The following is a 25,400-nucleotide window of genomic DNA, read 5'->3' on the forward strand; positions in this document are numbered from 1 at the left end:
GAGGACAGCGCAGCAACATACTACATGTGACCACAGAAGTATCACGACCGGAGGACAGGACTGAGATAACTATGGAGGACAGCGCAGCAACATACTACATGTGACCACAGAAGTATCACGACCGGAGGACAGGACTGAGATAACTATGGAGGACAGCGCAGCAACATACTACATGTGACCACAGAAGCATCACGACCTGAGCACAGGACTGAGATAACTATGGAGGACAGCGCAGCAACATACCACATGTGACCACAGAAGTATCACGACCCGAGGACAGGACTGAGATAACTATGGAGGACAGCGCAGCAACATACCACATGTGACCACAGAAGTATCACGACCGGAGCACAGGACTGAGATAACTATGGAGGACAGCGCAGCAACATACTACATGTGACCACAGAAGTATCACGACCGGAGGACAGGACTGAGATAACTATGGAGGACAGCGCAGCAACATACTACATGTGACCACAGAAGCATCACGACCGGAGCACAGGACTGAGATAACTATGGAGGACAGCGCAGCAACATACCACATGTGACCACAGAAGCATCACGACCGGAGCACAGCACTGAGATAACTATGGAGGACAGCGCAGCAACATACTACATGTGACCACAGAAGCATCACGACCGGAGCACAGCACTGAGATAACTATGGAGGACAGCGCAGCAACATACTACATGTGACCACAGAAGCATCACGACCGGAGCACAGCACTGAGATAACTATGGAGGACAGCGCAGCAACATACTACATGTGACCACAGAAGTATCACGACCGGAGGACAGGACTGAGATAACTATGGAGGACAGCGCAGCAACATACCACATGTGACCACAGAAGTATCACGACCGGAGCACAGGACTGAGATAACTATGGAGGACAGCGCAGCAACATACTACATGTGACCACAGAAGCATCACGACCGGAGGACAGGACTGAGATAACTATAGAGGACAGCGCAGCAACATACTACATGTGACCACAGAAGCATCACGACCGGAGCACAGCACTGAGATAACTATGGAGGACAGCGCAGCAACATACTACATGTGACCACAGAAGCATCACGACCGGAGCACAGCACTGAGATAACTATGGAGGACAGCGCAGCAACATACTACATGTGACCACAGAAGTATCACGACCGGAGGACAGGACTGAGATAACTATGGAGGACAGCGCAGCAACATACTACATGTGACCACAGAAGCATCACGACCGGAGGACAGCACTGAGATAACTATGGAGGACAGCGCAGCAACATACTACATGTGACCACAGAAGTATCACGACCGGAGGACAGGACTGAGATAACTATGGAGGACAGCGCAGCAACATACTACATGTGACCACAGAAGCATCACGACCGGAGGACAGGACTGAGATAACTATGGAGGACAGCGCAGCAACATACTACATGTGACCACAGAAGCATCACGACCGGAGGACAGGACTGAGATAACTATGGAGGACAGCGCAGCAACATACTACATGTGACCACAGAAGTATCACGACCGGAGGACAGGACTGAGATAACTATGGAGGACAGCGCAGCAACATACTACATGTGACCACAGAAGTATCACGACCGGAGGACAGGACTGAGATAACTATGGAGGACAGCGCAGCAACATACTACATGTGACCACAGAAGTATCACGACCGGAGGACAGGACTGAGATAACTATGGAGGACAGCGCAGCAACATACTACATGTGACCACAGAAGCATCACGACCTGAGCACAGGACTGAGATAACTATGGAGGACAGCGCAGCAACATACCACATGTGACCACAGAAGTATCACGACCCGAGGACAGGACTGAGATAACTATGGAGGACAGCGCAGCAACATACCACATGTGACCACAGAAGTATCACGACCGGAGCACAGGACTGAGATAACTATGGAGGACAGCGCAGCAACATACTACATGTGACCACAGAAGTATCACGACCGGAGGACAGGACTGAGATAACTATGGAGGACAGCGCAGCAACATACTACATGTGACCACAGAAGCATCACGACCGGAGCACAGGACTGAGATAACTATGGAGGACAGCGCAGCAACATACCACATGTGACCACAGAAGCATCACGACCGGAGCACAGCACTGAGATAACTATGGAGGACAGCGCAGCAACATACTACATGTGACCACAGAAGCATCACGACCGGAGCACAGCACTGAGATAACTATGGAGGACAGCGCAGCAACATACTACATGTGACCACAGAAGCATCACGACCGGAGCACAGCACTGAGATAACTATGGAGGACAGCGCAGCAACATACTACATGTGACCACAGAAGTATCACGACCGGAGGACAGGACTGAGATAACTATAGAGGACAGCGCAGCAACATACTACATGTGACCACAGAAGTATCACGACCGGAGGACAGGACTGAGATAACTATGGAGGACAGCGCAGCAACATACTACATGTGACCACAGAAGCATCACGACCGGAGGACAGGACTGAGATAACTATGGAGGACAGCGCAGCAACATACTACATGTGACCACAGAAGTATCACGACCGGAGGACAGGACTGAGATAACTATGGAGGACAGCGCAGCAACATACTACATGTGACCACAGAAGTATCACGACCGGAGGACAGGACTGAGATAACTATGGAGGACAGCGCAGCAACATACTACATGTGACCACAGAAGTATCACGACCGGAGGACAGGACTGAGATAACTATGGAGGACAGCGCAGCAACATACTACATGTGACCACAGAAGCATCACGACCTGAGCACAGGACTGAGATAACTATGGAGGACAGCGCAGCAACATACCACATGTGACCACAGAAGTATCACGACCCGAGGACAGGACTGAGATAACTATGGAGGACAGCGCAGCAACATACCACATGTGACCACAGAAGTATCACGACCGGAGCACAGGACTGAGATAACTATGGAGGACAGCGCAGCAACATACCACATGTGACCACAGAAGTATCACGACCGGAGGACAGGACTGAGATAACTATGGAGGACAGCGCAGCAACATACTACATGTGACCACAGAAGTATCACGACCGGAGCACAGGACTGAGATAACTATGGAGGACAGCGCAGCAACATACTACATGTGACCACAGAATCATCACGACCGGAGCACAGGACTGAGATAACTATGGAGGACAGCACAGCAACATACCACATGTGACCACAGAAGTATCACGACCGGAGCACAGGACTGAGATAACTATGGAGGACAGCGCAGCAATATACTACATGTGACCACAGAAGTATCACGACCGGAGCACAGGACTGAGATAACTATGGAGGACAGCGCAGCAACATACCACATGTGACCACAGAAGTATCACGACCGGAGCACAGGACTGAGATAACTATGGAGGACAGCACAGCAACATACTACATGTGACCACAGAAGCATCACGACCGGAGGACAGGACTGAGATAACTATGGAGGACAGCACAGCAATATACTACATGTGACCACAGAAGTATCACGACCGGAGCACAGGACTGAGATAACTATGGAGGACAGCACAGCAATATACTACATGTGACCACAGAAGCATCACGACCGGAGCACAGGACTGAGATAACTATGGAGGACAGCACAGCAACATACTACATGTGACCACAGAAGCATCACGACCGGAGGACAGGACTGAGATAACTATGGAGGACAGCGCAGCAACATACTACATGTGACCACAGAAGTATCACGACCGGAGCACAGGACTGAGATAACTATGGAGGACAGCACAGCAACATACTACATGTGACCACAGAAGTATCACGACCGGAGCACAGGACTGAGATAACTATGGAGGACAGCACAGCAATATACTACATGTGACCACAGAAGTATCACGACCGGAGCACAGGACTGAGATAACTATGGAGGACAGCACAGCAACATACTACATGTGACCACAGAAGTATCACGACCGGAGGACAGGACTGAGATAACTATGGAGGACAGCACAGCAATATACTACATGTGACCACAGAAGTATCACGACCGGAGCACAGGACTGAGATAACTATGGAGGACAGCACAGCAACATACTACATGTGACCACAGAAGCATCACGACCGGAGGACAGGACTGAGATAACTATGGAGGACAGTGCAGCAACATACTACATGTGACCACAGAAGTATCACGACCGGAGCACAGGACTGAGATAACTATGGAGGACAGCACAGCAACATACTACATGTGACCACAGAAGTATCACGACCGGAGGACAGGACTGAGATAACTATGGAGGACAGCACAGCAATATACTACATGTGACCACAGAAGTATCACGACCGGAGGACAGGACTGAGATAACTATGGAGGACAGCACAGCAATATACTACATGTGACCACAGAAGTATCACGACCGGAGCACAGGACTGAGATAACTATGGAGGACAGCACAGCAACATACTACATGTGACCACAGAAGTATCACGACCGGAGCACAGGACTGAGATAACTATGGAGGACAGCACAGCAACATACTACATGTGACCACAGAAGTATCACGACCGGAGCACAGGACTGAGATAACTATGGAGGACAGCACAGCAACATACTGCATGTGACCACAGAAGCATCACGACCGGAGCACAGGACTGAGATAACTATGGAGGACAGCACAGCAACATACCACATGTGACCACAGAAGTATCACGACCGGAGCACAGGACTGAGATAACTATGGAGGACAGTGCAGCAACATACTACATGTGACCACAGAAGCATCACGACCGGAGCACAGGACTGAGATAACTATGGAGGACAGCGCAGCAACATACTGCATGTGACCACAGAAGCATCACGACCGGAGCACAGGACTGAGATAACTATGGAGGACAGCACAGCAACATACTGCATGTGACCACAGAAGCATCACGACCGGAGCACAGGACTGAGATAACTATGGAGGACAGCACAGCAACATACTGCATGTGACCACAGAAGCATCACGACCGGAGCACAGGACTGAGATAACTATGGAGGACAGCACAGCAACATACTACATGTGACCACAGAAGTATCACGACCGGAGCACAGGACTGAGATAACTATGGAGGACAGCACAGCAACATACTACATGTGACCACAGAAGCATCACGACCGGAGCACAGGACTGAGATAACTATGGAGGACAGCACAGCAACATACTACATGTGACCACAGAAGCATCACGACCGGAGCACAGGACTGAGATAACTATGGAGGACAGCACAGCAACATACTGCATGTGACCACAGAAGTATCACGACCGGAGCACAGGACTGAGATAACTATGGAGGACAGCACAGCAACATACTGCATGTGACCACAGAAGCATCACGACCGGAGCACAGGACTGAGATAACTATGGAGGACAGCACAGCAACATACTACATGTGACCACAGAAGCATCACGACCAGAGCACAGGACTGAGATAACTATGGAGGACAGCGCAGCAACATACTGCATGTGACCACAGAAGTATCACGACCGGAGCACAGGACTGAGATAACTATGGAGGACAGCGCAGCAACATACTGCATGTGACCACAGAAGTATCACGACCGGAGCACAGGACTGAGATAACTATGGAGGACAGCGCAGCAACATACTGCATGTGACCACAGAAGCATCACGACCGGAGCACAGGACTGAGATAACTATGGAGGACAGCACAGCAACATACTACATGTGACCACAGAAGTATCACGACCGGAGCACAGGACTGAGATAACTATGGAGGACAGCGCAGCAACATACCACATGTGACCACAGAAGTATCACGACCAGAGCACAGGACTGAGATAACTATGGAGGACAGCACAGCAACATACTACATGTGACCACAGAAGTATCACGACCGGAGCACAGGACTGAGATAACTATGGAGGACAGCACAGCAACATACTACATGTGACCACAGAAGCATCACGACCGGAGGACAGGACTGAGATAACTATGGAGGACAGCACAGCAACATACTACATGTGACCACAGAAGCATCACGACCAGAGCACAGGACTGAGATAACTATGGAGGACAGCGCAGCAACATACTGCATGTGACCACAGAAGCATCACGACCGGAGCACAGGACTGAGATAACTATGGAGGACAGCACAGCAACATACTGCATGTGACCACAGAAGCATCACGACCGGAGCACAGGACTGAGATAACTATGGAGGACAGCACAGCAACATACTGCATGTGACCACAGAAGTATCACGACCGGAGCACAGGACTGAGATAACTATGGAGGACAGCACAGCAACATACTACATGTGACCACAGAAGTATCACGACCGGAGCACAGGACTGAGATAACTATGGAGGACAGCACAGCAACATACTGCATGTGACCACAGAAGCATCACGACCGGAGCACAGGACTGAGATAACTATGGAGGACAGCACAGCAACATACTGCATGTGACCACAGAAGTATCACGACCGGAGCACAGGACTGAGATAACTATGGAGGACAGCACAGCAACATACTACATGTGACCACAGAAGTATCACGACCGGAGCACAGGACTGAGATAACTATGGAGGACAGCGCAGCAACATACTGCATGTGACCACAGAAGCATCACGACCGGAGGACAGGACTGAGATAACTATGGAGGACAGCACAGCAACATACTGCATGTGACCACAGAAGCATCACGACCGGAGCACAGGACTGAGATAACTATGGAGGACAGCGCAGCAACATACTACATGTGACCACAGAAGCATCACGACCGGAGGACAGGACTGAGATAACTATGGAGGACAGCACAGCAACATACTACATGTGACCACAGAAGTATCACGACCGGAGCACAGGACTGAGATAACTATGGAGGACAGCACAGCAACATACTGCATGTGACCACAGAAGTATCACGACCGGAGCACAGGACTGAGATAACTATGGAGGACAGTGCAGCAACACACTACATGTGACCACAGAAGTATCACGACCGGAGCACAGGACTGAGATAACTATGGAGGACAGCACAGCAACATACTGCATGTGACCACAGAAGTATCACGACCGGAGCACAGGACTGAGATAACTATGGAGGACAGCACAGCAACATACTGCATGTGACCACAGAAGCATCACGACCGGAGCACAGGACTGAGATAACTATGGAGGACAGTGCAGCAACACACTACATGTGACCACAGAAGTATCACGACCGGAGCACAGGACTGAGATAACTATGGAGGACAGCACAGCAACACACTACATGTGACCACAGAAGTATCACGACCGGAGCACAGGACTGAGATAACTATGGAGGACAGCACAGCAACATACTGCATGTGACCACAGAAGTATCACGACCGGAGCACAGGACTGAGATAACTATGGAGGACAGCGCAGCAACATACTACATGTGACCACAGAAGTATCACGACCGGAGCACAGGACTGAGATAACTATGGAGGACAGCGCAGCAACATACCACATGTGACCACAGAAGTATCACGACCGGAGCACAGGACTGAGATAACTATGGAGGACAGTGCAGCAACATACTACATGTGACCACAGAAGCATCACGACCGGAGCACAGGACTGAGATAACTATGGAGCACAGCGCAGCAACATACTACATGTGACCACAGAAGCATCACGACCGGAGCACAGGACTGAGATAACTATGGAGGACAGCACAGCAACATACTACATGTGACCACAGAAGCATCACGACCGGAGCACAGGACTGAGATAACTATGGAGGACAGCGCAGCAACATACTACATGTGACCACAGAAGTATCACGACCGGAGCACAGGACTGAGATAACTATGGAGGACAGCGCAGCAACATACCACATGTGACCACAGAAGCATCACGACCGGAGCACAGGACTGAGAAAACTATGGAGGACAGCGCAGCAACATACTACATGTGACCACAGAAGTATCACGACCGGAGGACAGGACTGAGATAACTATGGAGGACAGCGCAGCAACATACTACATGTGACCACAGAAGTATCACGACCGGAGGACAGGACTGAGATAACTATGGAGGACAGCGCAGCAACATACTACATGTGACCACAGAAGTATCACGACCGGAGCACAGGACTGAGATAACTATGGAGGACAGCGCAGCAACATACCACATGTGACCACAGAAGCATCACGACCGGAGCACAGGACTGAGATAACTATGGAGGACAGCGCAGCAACATACTACATGTGACCACAGAAGTATCACGACCGGAGGACAGGACTGAGATAACTATGGAGGACAGCGCAGCAACATACCACATGTGACCACAGAAGTATCATGACCGGAGCACAGGACTGAGATAACTATAGAGGACAGCGCAGCAACATACTACATGTGACCACAGAAGTATCACGACCGGAGGACAGGACTGAGATAACTATGGAGGACAGCGCAGCAACATACCACATGTGACCACAGAAGTATCACGACCGGAGCACAGGACTGAGATAACTATGGAGGACAGCGCAGCAACATACTACATGTGACCACAGAAGTATCACGACCGGAGCACAGGACTGAGATAACTATGGAGGACAGCGCAGCAACATACTACATGTGACCACAGAAGTATCACGACCGGAGCACAGGACTGAGATAACTATGGAGGACAGCGCAGCAACATACCACATGTGACCACAGAAGTATCACGACCGGAGCACAGGACTGAGATAACTATGGAGGACAGCGCAGCAACATACTACATGTGACCACAGAAGCATCACGACCGGAGCACAGGACTGAGATAACTATGGAGGACAGCACAGCAACATACTACATGTGACCACAGAAGTATCATGACCGGAGCACAGGACTGAGATAACTATAGAGGACAGCGCAGCAACATACTACATGTGACCACAGAAGTATCACGACCGGAGGACAGGACTGAGATAACTATGGAGGACAGCGCAGCAACATACTACATGTGACCACAGAAGTATCACGACCGGAGCACAGGACTGAGATAACTATGGAGGACAGCGCAGCAACATACCACATGTGACCACAGAAGTATCATGACCCGAGGACAGGACTGAGATAACTATGGAGGACAGAGCAGCAACATACCACATGTGACCACAGAAGTATCACGACCGGAGCACAGGACTGAGATAACTATGGAGGACAGCGCAGCAACATACTACATGTGACCACAGAAGTATCACGACCGGAGCACAGGACTGAGATAACTATGGAGGACAGCGCAGCAACATACCACATGTGACCACAGAAGTATCATGACCCGAGGACAGGACTGAGATAACTATGGAGGACAGAGCAGCAACATACCACATGTGACCACAGAAGTATCACGACCGGAGCACAGGACTGAGATAACTATGGAGGACAGCACAGCAACATACCACATGTGACCACAGAAGTATCACGACCGGAGCACAGGACTGAGATAACTATGGAGGACAGCACAGCAACATACCACATGTGACCACAGAAGTATCACGACCGGAGCACAGGACTGAGATAACTATGGAGGACAGAGCAGCAACATACTACATGTGACCACAGAAGTATCACGACCGGAGCACAGGACTGAGATAACTATGGAGGACAGCGCAGCAACATACTACATGTGACCACAGAAGTATCACGACCGGAGCACAGGACTGAGATAACTATGGAGGACAGCGCAGCAACATACTACATGTGACCACAGAAGTATCACGACCGGAGCACAGGACTGAGATAACTATGGAGGACAGCACAGCAACATACCACATGTGACCACAGAAGTATCATGACCCGAGGACAGGACTGAGATAACTATGGAGGACAGCGCAGCAACATACCACATGTGACCACAGAAGTATCATGACCCGAGGACAGGACTGAGATAACTATGGAGGACAGAGCAGCAACATACCACATGTGACCACAGAAGTATCACGACCGGAGCACAGGACTGAGATAACTATGGAGGACAGCGCAGCAACATACCACATGTGACCACAGAAGTATCACGACCGGAGCACAGGACTGAGATAACTATGGAGGACAGCGCAGCAACATACTACATGTGACCACAGAAGTATCACGACCGGAGCACAGGACTGAGATAACTATGGAGGACAGCGCAGCAACATACCACATGTGACCACAGAAGTATCATGACCCGAGGACAGGACTGAGATAACTATGGAGGACAGCGCAGCAACATACCACATGTGACCACAGAAGTATCACGACCGGAGGACAGGACTGAGATAACTATGGAGAACAGCGCAGCAACATACCACATGTGACCACAGAAGTATCACGACCGGAGCACAGGACTGAGATAACTATAGAGGACAGCGCAGCAACATACTACATGTGACCACAGAAGTATCACGACCGGAGGACAGGACTGAGATAACTATGGAGGACAGAGCAGCAACATACCACATGTGACCACAGAAGCATCACGACCGGAGCACAGGACTGAGATAACTATGGAGGACAGCGCAGCAACATACCACATGTGACCACAGAAGTATCATGACCCGAGGACAGGACTGAGATAACTATGGAGGACAGAGCAGCAACATACCACATGTGACCACAGAAGTATCACGACCGGAGCACAGGACTGAGATAACTATGGAGGACAGCACAGCAACATACCACATGTGACCACAGAAGTATCACGACCGGAGCACAGGACTGAGATAACTATGGAGGACAGCACAGCAACATACCACATGTGACCACAGAAGTATCACGACCGGAGCACAGGACTGAGATAACTATGGAGGACAGAGCAGCAACATACTACATGTGACCACAGAAGTATCACGACCGGAGCACAGGACTGAGATAACTATGGAGGACAGCGCAGCAACATACTACATGTGACCACAGAAGTATCACGACCGGAGCACAGGACTGAGATAACTATGGAGGACAGCGCAGCAACATACTACATGTGACCACAGAAGTATCACGACCGGAGCACAGGACTGAGATAACTATGGAGGACAGCACAGCAACATACCACATGTGACCACAGAAGTATCATGACCCGAGGACAGGACTGAGATAACTATGGAGGACAGCGCAGCAACATACCACATGTGACCACAGAAGTATCATGACCCGAGGACAGGACTGAGATAACTATGGAGGACAGAGCAGCAACATACCACATGTGACCACAGAAGTATCACGACCGGAGCACAGGACTGAGATAACTATGGAGGACAGCGCAGCAACATACCACATGTGACCACAGAAGTATCACGACCGGAGCACAGGACTGAGATAACTATGGAGGACAGCGCAGCAACATACTACATGTGACCACAGAAGTATCACGACCGGAGCACAGGACTGAGATAACTATGGAGGACAGCGCAGCAACATACTACATGTGACCACAGAAGTATCACGACCGGAGGACAGGACTGAGATAACTATAGAGGACAGCGCAGCAACATACTACATGTGACCACAGAAGTATCACGACCGGAGCACAGGACTGAGATAACTATGGAGGACAGCGCAGCAACATACTACATGTGACCACAGAAGTATCACGACCGGAGGACAGGACTGAGATAACTATAGAGGACAGCGCAGCAACATACTACATGTGACCACAGAAGTATCACGACCGGAGCACAGGACTGAGATAACTATGGAGGACAGCGCAGCAACATACCACATGTGACCACAGAAGTATCATGACCCGAGGACAGGACTGAGATAACTATGGAGGACAGCGCAGCAACATACTACATGTGACCACAGAAGTATCATGACCCGAGGACAGGACTGAGATAACTATGGAGGACAGCACAGCAACATACTACATGTGACCACAGAAGCATCACGACCGGAGCACAGGACTGAGATAACTATGGAGGACAGCGCAGCAACATACTACATGTGACCACAGAAGTATCACGACCGGAGGACAGGACTGAGATAACTATGGAGGACAGTGCAGCAACATACCACATGTGACCACAGAAGTATCACGACCGGAGCACAGCACTGAGATAACTATGGAGGACAGCGCAGCAACATACCACATGTGACCACAGAAGTATCACGACCGGAGGACAGGACTGAGATAACTATGGAGGACAGTGCAGCAACATACTACATGTGACCACAGAAGTATCACGACCGGAGCACAGGACTGAGATAACTATGGAGGACAGCGCAGCAACATACCACATGTGACCACAGAAGTATCACGACCGGAGGACAGGACTGAGATAACTATGGAGGACAGTGCAGCAACATACTACATGTGACCACAGAAGTATCACGACCGGAGCACAGGACTGAGATAACTATGGAGGACAGCGCAGCAACATACTACATGTGACCACAGAAGTATCACGACCGGAGCACAGGACTGAGATAACTATGGAGGACAGTGCAGCAATATACCACATGTGACCACAGAAGTATCACGACCGGAGGACAGGACTGAGATAACTATGGAGGACAGTGCAGCAACATACTACATGTGACCACAGAAGTATCACGACCGGAGCACAGGACTGAGATAACTATGGAGGACAGCGCAGCAACATACTACATGTGACCACAGAAGTATCACGACCGGAGCACAGGACTGAGATAACTATGGAGGACAGCGCAGCAACATACCACATGTGACCACAGAAGTATCACGACCGGAGGACAGGACTGAGATAACTATGGAGGACAGTGCAGCAACATACTACATGTGACCACAGAAGTATCACGACCGGAGCACAGGACTGAGATAACTATGGAGGACAGCGCAGCAACACACTACATGTGACCACAGAAGTATCACGACCGGAGCACAGGACTGAGATAACTATAGAGGACAGCGCAGCAACATACTACATGTGACCACAGAAGTATCACGACCGGAGCACAGGACTGAGATAACTATGGAGGACAGCGCAGCAACATACTACATGTGACCACAGAAGTATCACGACCGGAGCACAGGACTGAGATAACTATGGAGGACAGCACAGCAACATACTACATGTGACCACAGAATCATCACGACCGGAGCACAGGACTGAGATAACTATGGAGGACAGCGCAGCAACATACTACATGTGACCACAGAAGTATCACGACCCGAGCACAGGACTGAGATAACTATGGAGGACAGCGCAGCAACATACTACATGTGACCACAGAAGTATCACGACCGGAGGACAGGACTGAGATAACTATGGAGGACAGCGCAGCAACATACTACATGTGACCACAGAAGTATCACGACCGGAGGACAGGACTGAGATAACTATGGAGGACAGCGCAGCAACATACTACATGTGACCACAGAAGTATCACGACCGGAGGACAGGACTGAGATAACTATGGAGGACAGCGCAGCAACATACTACATGTGACCACAGAAGTATCACGACCGGAGCACAGGACTGAGATAACTATAGAGGACAGCGCAGCAACATACCACATGTGACCACAGAAGTATCACGACCGGAGCACAGGACTGAGATAACTATGGAGGACAGCGCAGCAACATACCACATGTGACCACAGAAGTATCACGACCGGAGCACAGGACTGAGATAACTATGGAGGACAGCGCAGCAACATACTACATGTGACCACAGAAGTATCACGACCGGAGCACAGGACTGAGATAACTATGGAGGACAGCGCAGCAACATACTACATGTGACCACAGAAGTATCACGACCGGAGCACAGGACTGAGATAACTATGGAGGACAGCACAGCAACATATTACATGTGACCACAGAAGTATCACGACCGGAGCACAGGACTGAGATAACTATGGAGGACAGCGCAGCAACATACTACATGTGACCACAGAAGTATCACGACCGGAGCACAGGACTGAGATAACTATGGAGGACAGCGCAGCAACATACCACATGTGACCACAGAAGCATCACGACCGGAGCACAGGACTGAGATAACTATGGAGGACAGCGCAGCAACATACTACATGTGACCACAGAAGTATCACGACCGGAGCACAGGACTGAGATAACTATGGAGGACAGCGCAGCAACATACTACATGTGACCACAGAAGTATCACGACCGGAGCACAGGACTGAGATAACTATGGAGGACAGTGCAGCAACATACTACATGTGACCACAGAAGTATCACGACCGGAGGACAGGACTGAGATAACTATGGAGGACAGCACAGCAACATACCACATGTGACCACAGAAGTATCACGACCGGAGCACAGGACTGAGATAACTATGGAGGACAGTGCAGCAACATACTACATGTGACCACAGAAGTATCACGACCAGAGGACAGGACTGAGATAACTATGGAGGACAGCGCAGCAACATACCACATGTGACCACAGAAGTATCACGACCGGAGCACAGGACTGAGATAACTATGGAGGACAGCGCAGCAACATACTACATGTGACCACAGAAGTATCACGACCGGAGCACAGGACTGAGATAACTATGGAGGACAGCGCAGCAACATACTACATGTGACCACAGAAGTATCACGACCGGAGCACAGGACTGAGATAACTATGGAGGACAGCGCAGCAACATACTACATGTGACCACAGAAGTATCACGACCGGAGCACAGGACTGAGATAACTATGGAGGACAGCGCAGCAACATACTACATGTGACCACAGAAGTATCACGACCGGAGCACAGGACTGAGATAACTATGGAGGACAGCGCAGCAACATACTACATGTGACCACAGAAGTATCACGACCGGAGCACAGGACTGAGATAACTATGGAGGACAGCGCAGCAACATACTACATGTGACCACAGAAGTATCACGACCGGAGCACAGGACTGAGATAACTATGGAGGACAGCGCAGCAACATACCACATGTGACCACAGAAGTATCACGACCGGAGCACAGGACTGAGATAACTATGGAGGACAGCGCAGCAACATACTACATGTGACCACAGAAGTATCACGACCGGAGCACAGGACTGAGATAACTATGGAGAACAGCGCAGCAACATACTACATGTGACCACAGAAGTATCACGACCGGAGCACAGGACTGAGATAACTATGGAGGACAGCGCAGCAACATACTACATGTGACCACAGAAGTATCACGACCGGAGCACAGGACTGAGATAACTATGGAGGACAGCGCAGCAACATACTACATGTGACCACAGAAGTATCACGACCGGAGCACAGGACTGAGATAACTATGGAGGACAGCGCAGCAACATACCACATGTGACCACAGAAGTATCACGACCGGAGCACAGGACTGAGATAACTATGGAGGACAGCGCAGCAACATACTACATGTGACCACAGAAGTATCACGACCGGAGCACAGGACTGAGATAACTATGGAGGACAGCGCAGCAACATACTACATGTGACCACAGAAGTATCACGACCGGAGCACAGGACTGAGATAACTATGGAGGACAGCACAGCAACATACTACATGTGACCACAGAAGTATCACGACCGGAGCACAGGACTGAGATAACTATGGAGGACAGCGCAGCAACATACCACATGTGACCACAGAAGTATCACGACCGGAGCACAGGACTGAGATAACTATGGAGGACAGTGCAGCAACATACTACATGTGACCACAGAAGTATCACGACCGGAGCACAGGACTGAGATAACTATGGAGGACAGCGCAGCAACATACTACATGTGACCACAGAAGTATCACGACCGGAGCACAGGACTGAGATAACTATGGAGGACAGTGCAGCAACATACTACATGTGACCACAGAAGCATCACGACCGGAGCACAGGACTGAGATAACTATGGAGGACAGCGCAGCAACATACCACATGTGACCACAGAAGTATCACGACCGGAGCACAGGACTGAGATAACTATGGAGGACAGCGCAGCAACATACCACATGTGACCACAGAAGTATCACGACCGGAGCACAGGACTGAGATAACTATGGAGGACAGCGCAGCAACATACTACATGTGACCACAGAAGCATCACGACCGGAGCACAGGACTGAGATAACTATGGAGGACAGCGCAGCAACATACTACATGTGACCACAGAAGTATCACGACCGGAGCACAGGACTGAGATAACTATGGAGGACAGCGCAGCAACATACCACATGTGACCACAGAAGTATCACGACCGGAGCACAGGACTGAGATAACTATGGAGGACAGCGCAGCAACATACTACATGTGACCACAGAAGCATCACGACCGGAGCACAGGACTGAGATAACTATAGAGGACAGCGCAGCAACATACTACATGTGACCACAGAAGCATCACGACCGGAGCACAGGACTGAGATAACTATGGAGGACAGCACAGCAACATACTACATGTGACCACAGAAGTATCACGACCGGAGCACAGGACTGAGATAACTATGGAGGACAGTGCAGCAACATACTACATGTGACCACAGAAGTATCACGACCGGAGCACAGGACTGAGATAACTATGGAGGACAGCGCAGCAACATACTACATGTGACCACAGAAGTATCACGACCGGAGCACAGGACTGAGATAACTATGGAGGACAGCGCAGCAACATACTACATGTGACCACAGAAGCATCACGACCGGAGGACAGGACTGAGATAACTATGGAGGACAGCGCAGCAACATATTACATGTGACCACAGAAGTATCACGACCGGAGCACAGGACTGAGATAACTATGGAGGACAGCGCAGCAACATACTACATGTGACCACAGAAGCATCACGACCGGAGCACAGGACTGAGATAACTATGGAGGATAGTGCAGCAACATACTACATGTGACCACAGAAGTATCACGACCGGAGCACAGGACTGAGATAACTATGGAGGACAGCACAGCAACATACTACATGTGACCACAGAAGTATCACGACCGGAGGACAGGACTGAGATAACTATGGAGGACAGCACAGCAACATACCACATGTGACCACAGAAGTATCACGACCGGAGCACAGGACTGAGATAACTATGGAGGACAGTGCAGCAACATACTACATGTGACCACAGAAGCATCACGACCGGAGGACAGGACTGAGATAACTATGGAGGACAGCACAGCAACATACTACATGTGACCACAGAAGTATCACGACCGGAGCACAGGACTGAGATAACTATGGAGGACAGCGCAGCAACATACTACATGTGACCACAGAAGCATCACGACCGGAGCACAGGACTGAGATAACTATGGAGGATAGTGCAGCAACATACTACATGTGACCACAGAAGTATCACGACCGGAGCACAGGACTGAGATAACTATGGAGGACAGCACAGCAACATACTACATGTGACCACAGAAGTATCACGACCGGAGCACAGGACTGAGATAACTATGGAGGACAGCGCAGCAACATACCACATGTGACCACAGAAGCATCACGACCGGAGCACAGGACTGAGATAACTATGGAGGACAGCACAGCAACATACTACATGTGACCACAGAAGTATCACGACCGGAGCACAGGACTGAGATAACTATGGAGGATAGTGCAGCAACATACTACATGTGACCACAGAAGCATCACGACCGGAGCACAGGACTGAGATAACTATGGAGGACAGCGCAGCAACATACTACATGTGACCACAGAAGTATCACGACCGGAGCACAGGACTGAGATAACTATGGAGGACAGTGCAGCAACATACTACATGTGACCACAGAAGTATCACGACCGGAGCACAGGACTGAGATAACTATGGAGGACAGCGCAGCAACATACTACATGTGACCACAGAAGTATCACGACCGGAGGACAGGACTGAGATAACTATGGAGGACAGTGCAGCAACATACTACATGTGACCACAGAAGTATCACGACCGGAGCACAGGACTGAGATAACTATGGAGGACAGCGCAGCAACATACTACATGTGACCACAGAAGCATCACGACCGGAGCACAGGACTGAGATAACTATGGAGGACAGTGCAGCAACATACTACATGTGACCACAGAAGTATCACGACCGGAGCACAGGACTGAGATAACTATGGAGGACAGTGCAGCAACATACTACATGTGACCACAGAAGTATCACGACCGGAGCACAGGACTGAGATAACTATGGAGGACAGCGCAGCAACATACTACATGTGACCACAGAAGCATCACGACCGGAGCACAGGACTGAGATAACTATGGAGGACAGTGCAGCAACATACTACATGTGACCACAGAAGTATCACGACCGGAGCACAGGACTGAGATAACTATGGAGGACAGTGCAGCAACATACTACATGTGACCACAGAAGTATCACGACTGGAGCACAGGACTGAGATAACTATGGAGGACAGCGCAGCAACATACTACATGTGACCACAGAAGCATCACGACCGGAGGACAGGACTGAGATAACTATGGAGGACAGCGCAGCAACATACTACATGTGACCACAGAAGTATCACGACCGGAGCACAGGACTGAGATAACTATGGAGGACAGCGCAGCAACATACTACATGTGACCACAGAAGTATCACGACCGGAGCACAGGACTGAGATAACTATAGAGGACAGCGCAGCAACATACTACATGTGACCACAGAAGTATCACGACCGGAGCACAGGACTGAGATAACTATGGAGGACAGCGCAGCAACATACTACATGTGACCACAGAAGTATCATGACCCGAGGACAGGACTGAGATAACTATGGAGGACAGCACAGCAACATACTACATGTGACCACAGAAGTATCACGACCGGAGCACAGGACTGAGATAACTATGGAGGACAGCACAGCAACATACTACATGTGACCACAGAAGTATCACGGCCGGACACAGGACTGAGATAACTATGGAGGACAGCGCAGCAACATACTACATGTGACCACAGAAGTATCATGACCCGAGGACAGGACTGAGATAACTATGGAGGACAGCACAGCAACATACTACATGTGACCACAGAAGTATCACGACCGGAGCACAGGACTGAGATAACTATGGAGGACAGCGCAGCAACATACTACATGTGACCACAGAAGTATCACGACCGGAGCACAGGGCTGAGATAACTATGGAGGACAGCGCAGCAACATACCACATGTGACCACAGAAGTATCACGACCGGAGGACAGGACTGAGATAACTATGGAGGACAGCACAGCAACATACTACATGTGACCACAGAAGTATCACGACCGGAGGACAGGACTGAGATAACTATGGAGGACAGTGCAGCAACATACTACATGTGACCACAGAAGCATCACGACCGGAGCACAGGACTGAGATAACTATGGAGGACAGCGCAGCAACATATTACATGTGACCACAGAAGTATCATGACCGGAGCACAGGGCTGAGATAACTATGGAGGACAGCACAGCAACATACTACATGTGACCACAGAAGTATCACGACCGGAGCACAGGACTGAGATAACTATGGAGGACAGCGCAGCAACATATTACATGTGACCACAGAAGTATCATGACCGGAGCACAGGGCTGAGATAACTATGGAGGACAGCACAGCAACATACTACATGTGACCACAGAAGTATCACGACCGGAGCACAGGACTGAGATAACTATGGAGGACAGCGCAGCAACATATTACATGTGACCACAGAAGTATCATGACCGGAGCACAGGGCTGAGATAACCATGGAGGACAGCACAGCAACATACTACATGTGACCACAGAAGTATCACGACCGGAGCACAGGACTGAGATAACTATGGAGGACAGCACAGCAACATACTACATGTGACCACAGAAGTATCACGACCGGAGCACAGGACTGAGATAACTATGGAGGACAGCACAGCAACATACTACATGTGACCACAGAAGTATCACGACCGGAGCACAGGACTGAGATAACTATGGAGGACAGCGCAGCAACATACCACATGTGACCACAGAAGTATCATGACCCGAGGACAGGACTGAGATAACTATGGAGGACAGCACAGCAACATACTACATGTGACCACAGAAGTATCACGACCGGAGCACAGGACTGAGATAACTATGGAGGACAGCGCAGCAACATACTACATGTGACCACAGAAGTATCACGACCGGAGCACAGGGCTGAGATAACTATGGAGGACAGCGCAGCAACATACTACATGTGACCACAGAAGTATCACGACCGGAGGACAGGACTGAGATAACTATGGAGGACAGCACAGCAACATACTACATGTGACCACAGAAGTATCACGACCGGAGGACAGGACTGAGATAACTATGGAGGACAGTGCAGCAACATACTACATGTGACCACAGAAGCATCACGACCGGAGCACAGGACTGAGATAACTATGGAGGACAGCGCAGCAACATATTACATGTGACCACAGAAGTATCATGACCGGAGCACAGGGCTGAGATAACTATGGAGGACAGCACAGCAACATACTACATGTGACCACAGAAGTATCACGACCGGAGGACAGGACTGAGATAACTATGGAGGACAGTGCAGCAACATACTACATGTGACCACAGAAGCATCACGACCGGAGCACAGGACTGAGATAACTATGGAGGACAGCGCAGCAACATATTACATGTGACCACAGAAGTATCATGACCGGAGCACAGGACTGAGATAACTATGGAGGACAGCGCAGCAACATACCACATGTGACCACAGAAGTATCACGACCGGAGCACAGGGCTGAGATAACTATGGAGGACAGCACAGCAACATACTACATGTGACCACAGAAGTATCACGACCGGAGCACAGGACTGAGATAACTATGGAGGACAGCGCAGCAACATACCACATGTGACCACAGAAGTATCACGACCGGAGCACAGGGCTGAGATAACTATGGAGGACAGCGCAGCAACATACCACATGTGACCACAGAAGTATCACGACCCGAGGACAGGACTGAGATAACTATGGAGGACAGCGCAGCAACATACTACATGTGACCACAGAAGTATCACGACCGGAGCACAGGACTGAGATAACTATGGAGGACAGCGCAGCAACATATTACATGTGACCACAGAAGTATCATGACCGGAGCACAGGGCTGAGATAACTATGGAGGACAGCACAGCAACATACTACATGTGACCACAGAAGTATCACGACCGGAGCACAGGACTGAGATAACTATGGAGGACAGCGCAGCAACATACTGCATGTGACCACAGAAGTATCATGACCCGAGGACAGGACTGAGATAACTATGGAGGACAGTGCAGCAACATACTACATGTGACCACAGAAGTATCACGACCGGAGCACAGGGCTGAGATAACTATGGAGGACAGTGCAGCAACATACTACATGTGACCACAGAAGTATCACGACCGGAGGACAGGACTGAGATAACTATGGAGGACAGCGCAGCAACATACCACATGTGACCACAGAAGTATCACGACCGGAGCACAGGACTGAGATAACTATGGAGGACAGCGCAGCAACATACCACATGTGACCACAGAAGTATCACGACCAGAGGACAGGACTGAGATAACTATGGAGGACAGTGCAGCAACATACTACATGTGACCACAGAAGTATCACGACCGGAGCACAGGACTGAGATAACTATGGAGGACAGCGCAGCAACATATTACATGTGACCACAGAAGTATCACGACCGGAGCACAGGGCTGAGATAACTATGCAGGACAGCGCAGCAACATACCACATGTGACCACAGAAGTATCACGACCGGAGCACAGGACTGAGATAACTATGGAGGACAGTGCAGCAACATACTACATGTGACCACAGAAGTATCACGACCGGAGCACAGGACTGAGATAACTATGGAGGACAGCGCAGCAACATACCACATGTGACCACAGAAGTATCATGACCCGAGGACAGGACTGAGATAACTATGGAGGACACAGCACAGCAACATACTACATGTGACCACAGAAGTATCACGACCGGAGCACAGGACTGAGATAACTATGGAGGACAGCACAGCAACATACTACATGTGACCACAGAAGTATCACGACCGGAGCACAGGGCTGAGATAACTATGGAGGACAGCGCAGCAACATACCACATGTGACCACAGAAGTATCACGACCGGAGGACAGGACTGAGATAACTATGGAGGACAGTGCAGCAACATACTACATGTGACCACAGAAGTATCACGACCGGAGCACAGGACTGAGATAACTATGGAGGACAGCGCAGCAACATACTACATGTGACCACAGAAGTATCACGACCTGAGGACAGGACTGAGATAACTATGGAGGACAGCGCAGCAACATACTACATGTGACCACAGAAGTATCACGACCGGAGCACAGGACTGAGATAACTATGGAGGACAGCGCAGCAACATACTACATGTGACCACAGAAGTATCACGACCGGAGCACAGGACTGAGATAACTATGGAGGACAGCGCAGCAACATACCACATGTGACCACAGAAGTATCACGACCGGAGGACAGGACTGAGATAACTATGGAGGACAGTGCAGCAACATACTACATGTGACCACAGAAGTATCACGACCGGAGCACAGGACTGAGATAACTATGGAGGACAGCGCAGCAACATACTACATGTGACCACAGAAGTATCACGACCGGAGCACAGGGCTGAGATAACTATGGAGGACAGCGCAGCAACATACCACATGTGACCACAGAAGTATCACGACCGGAGGACAGGACTGAGATAACTATGGAGGACAGTGCAGCAACATACTACATGTGACCACAGAAGTATCACGACCGGAGCACAGGACTGAGATAACTATGGAGGACAGCGCAGCAACATACTACATGTGACCACAGAAGTATCACGACCTGAGGACAGGACTGAGATAACTATGGAGGACAGCGCAGCAACATACTACATGTGACCACAGAAGTATCACGACCGGAGCACAGGACTGAGATAACTATGGAGGACAGCGCAGCAACATACTACATGTGACCACAGAAGTATCACGACCGGAGCACAGGACTGAGATAACTATGGAGGACAGCGCAGCAACATACCACATGTGACCACAGAAGTATCACGACCGGAGGACAAGACTGAGATAACTATGGAGGACAGTGCAGCAACATACTACATGTGACCACAGAAGTATCACGACCGGAGCACAGGACTGAGATAACTATGGAGGACAGCGCAGCAACATACTACATGTGACCACAGAAGTATCACGACCGGAGGACAGGACTGAGATAACTATGGAGGACAGCGCAGCAACATACCACATGTAACCACAGAAGTATCACGACCGGAGCACAGGACTGAGATAACTATGGAGGACAGCACAGCAACATACTACATGTGACCACAGAAGTATCACGACCGGAGCACAGGACTGAGATAACTATGGAGGACAGCGCAGCAACATACTACATGTAACCACAGAAGTATCACGACCGGAGCACAGGACTGAGATAACTATGGAGGACAGCGCAGCAACATACTACATGTGACCACAGAAGTATCACGACCGGAGCACAGGACTGAGATAACTATGGAGGACAGCGCAGCAACATACTACATGTGACCACAGAAGTATCACGACCGGAGCACAGGACTGAGATAACTATGGAGGACAGCGCAGCAACATACTACATGTGACCACAGAAGTATCATGACCCGAGGACAGGACTGATATAACTATGGAGGACAGCACAGCAACATACTACATGTGACCACAGAAGCATCACGACCGGAGCACAGGACTGAGATAACTATGGAGGACAGCACAGCAACATACTACATGTGACCACAGAAGCATCACGACCGGAGCACAGGACTCTGTGCTCCGCTCCTCACCTGCCTCCACTCTCTGTGCTCCGCTCCTGCCTCCACTCTCTGCTCCTCTCCTGCCTCCTCTCTCTGCAGTTCGCTCCTCACCTGCCTCCTCTCTCCGCGGTCCGCTCCTCACCTGCCTCCTCTCTCCGTTCCTCTCTTGACTCCTCTCTGAGCTCCGCTCCTCAACTGTCTCCTCTCTGCGCTCCGCTCCTCAACTGTCTCCTCTCTGCGCTCCGCTCCTCACCTGCCTCCTCTCTCCGCTCTGCTCCTCTCCTGCCTTTTCTCGTTGCTCCGCTCCTCACCTGCCTCCTCTCTCCACTCCGCTCCTGCCTCCTCTCTCTGCTCATGCCTCCTCTCTCCGCTCCGCTCCAGCCTCCTCTCTCCGCTCCTCTCCTGCCTCCTCTCTCAGCTCCGCTCCTGCCTCCTCTCTCCGCTCCTGCCTCCTCTCTCCATTCCGCTCCTGCCTCCTCTCTCTGCTCCTGCCTCCTCTCCTCTCTCCGCTCCTCTCCTGCCTCCTCTCTCCGCTCCGCTCCTGCCTCCTCTCTCCGCTCCGCTCCTGCCTCCTCTCTCCGCTCCGCTCCTGCCTCCTCTCTCCGCTCCAGCCTCCTCTCTCCGCTCCGCTCCTGCCTCCTCTCTCCGCTCCAGCCTCCTCTCTCCGCTCCGCTCCTGCCTCCTCTCTCCGCTCCAGCCTCCTCTCTCCGCTCCGCTCCTGCCTCCTCTCTCCGCTCCAGCCTCCTCTCTCCGCTCCTCTCCTGCCTCCTCTCTCCGCTCCTGCCTCCTCTCTCCGCTCCGCTCCTCACCTGCCTCCTCTCTCCACTCCGCTCCTGCCTCCTCTCTCTGCTCCTGCCTCCTCTCTCCGCTCCTCTCTCCGCTCCTGCCTCCTCTCTCCGCTCCGCTCCTGCCTCCTCTCTCCGCTCCGCTCCTGCCTCCTCTCTCCGCTCCGCTCCTGCCTCCTCTCCGCTCCTCACCTGCCTCCTCTCTCCGCTCCGCTCCTGCCTCCTCTCTGCACTCCGCTCCTATCCTGCCTCCTCTCTGCACTCCGCTCCTATCCTGCCTCCTCTCTGCTCCTCTCCTCTCCTGCCTCCTCTCTGCGCTCCGCTCCTGCTTCCTCTCTCCGCTCCTGCCTCCTCTCTCCTCTCCTCACCTGCCTCCTCTCTCCACTCCTCTCCTTCCTCCTCTCTCCGCTCCTCTCCTGCCTCCTCTCTCTCCGCTCCTCTCCTGCCTCCTCTCTCTCCGCTCCTCTCTGCACTCCGCTCCTCTCCTGCCTCATCTCTGCACTCCGCTCCTCTCCTGCCTCCTCTCTCCGCTCCTCCCTCCGCTCCTCACCTGCCTCCTCTCTGTGCTCCTCTCCTGCCTCCTCTCTGCACTCCGCTCCTCTCCTGCCTCTTCTCTGCACTCCGCTCCTCTCCTGCCTCCTCTCTCCGCTCCTCCCTCCGCTCCTCACCTGCCTCCTCTCTGTGCTCCGCTCCTGTCCTGCCTTCTCTCTGCGCTCCGCTCCTGTCCTGCCTTCTCTCTCTCCGCTCAGCTCCTCTCCTGCCTCCTCTCTCTCCGCTCAGCTCCTCTCCTGCCTCCTCTCCGCTCCTCTC

General features: G+C 50.9%; 1 protein-coding gene across 5 annotated transcripts in view; it reads right to left on the reverse strand.

Moving 5' to 3' along the window:
• Positions 1-25,400, reverse strand: part of M1AP (meiosis 1 associated protein) — a 209,922-nt gene that overhangs the window by 174,198 nt on the left and 10,324 nt on the right. The gene's annotated exons all lie outside the window — the stretch shown is intronic.

This window comes from Dendrobates tinctorius, unplaced genomic scaffold, assembly GCF_039654945.1.
Source record: "Dendrobates tinctorius isolate UK_male_01 unplaced genomic scaffold, ASM3965494v1 ptg000096l, whole genome shotgun sequence".
NCBI classification, from domain to species: Eukaryota; Metazoa; Chordata; class Amphibia; order Anura; family Dendrobatidae; genus Dendrobates; species Dendrobates tinctorius.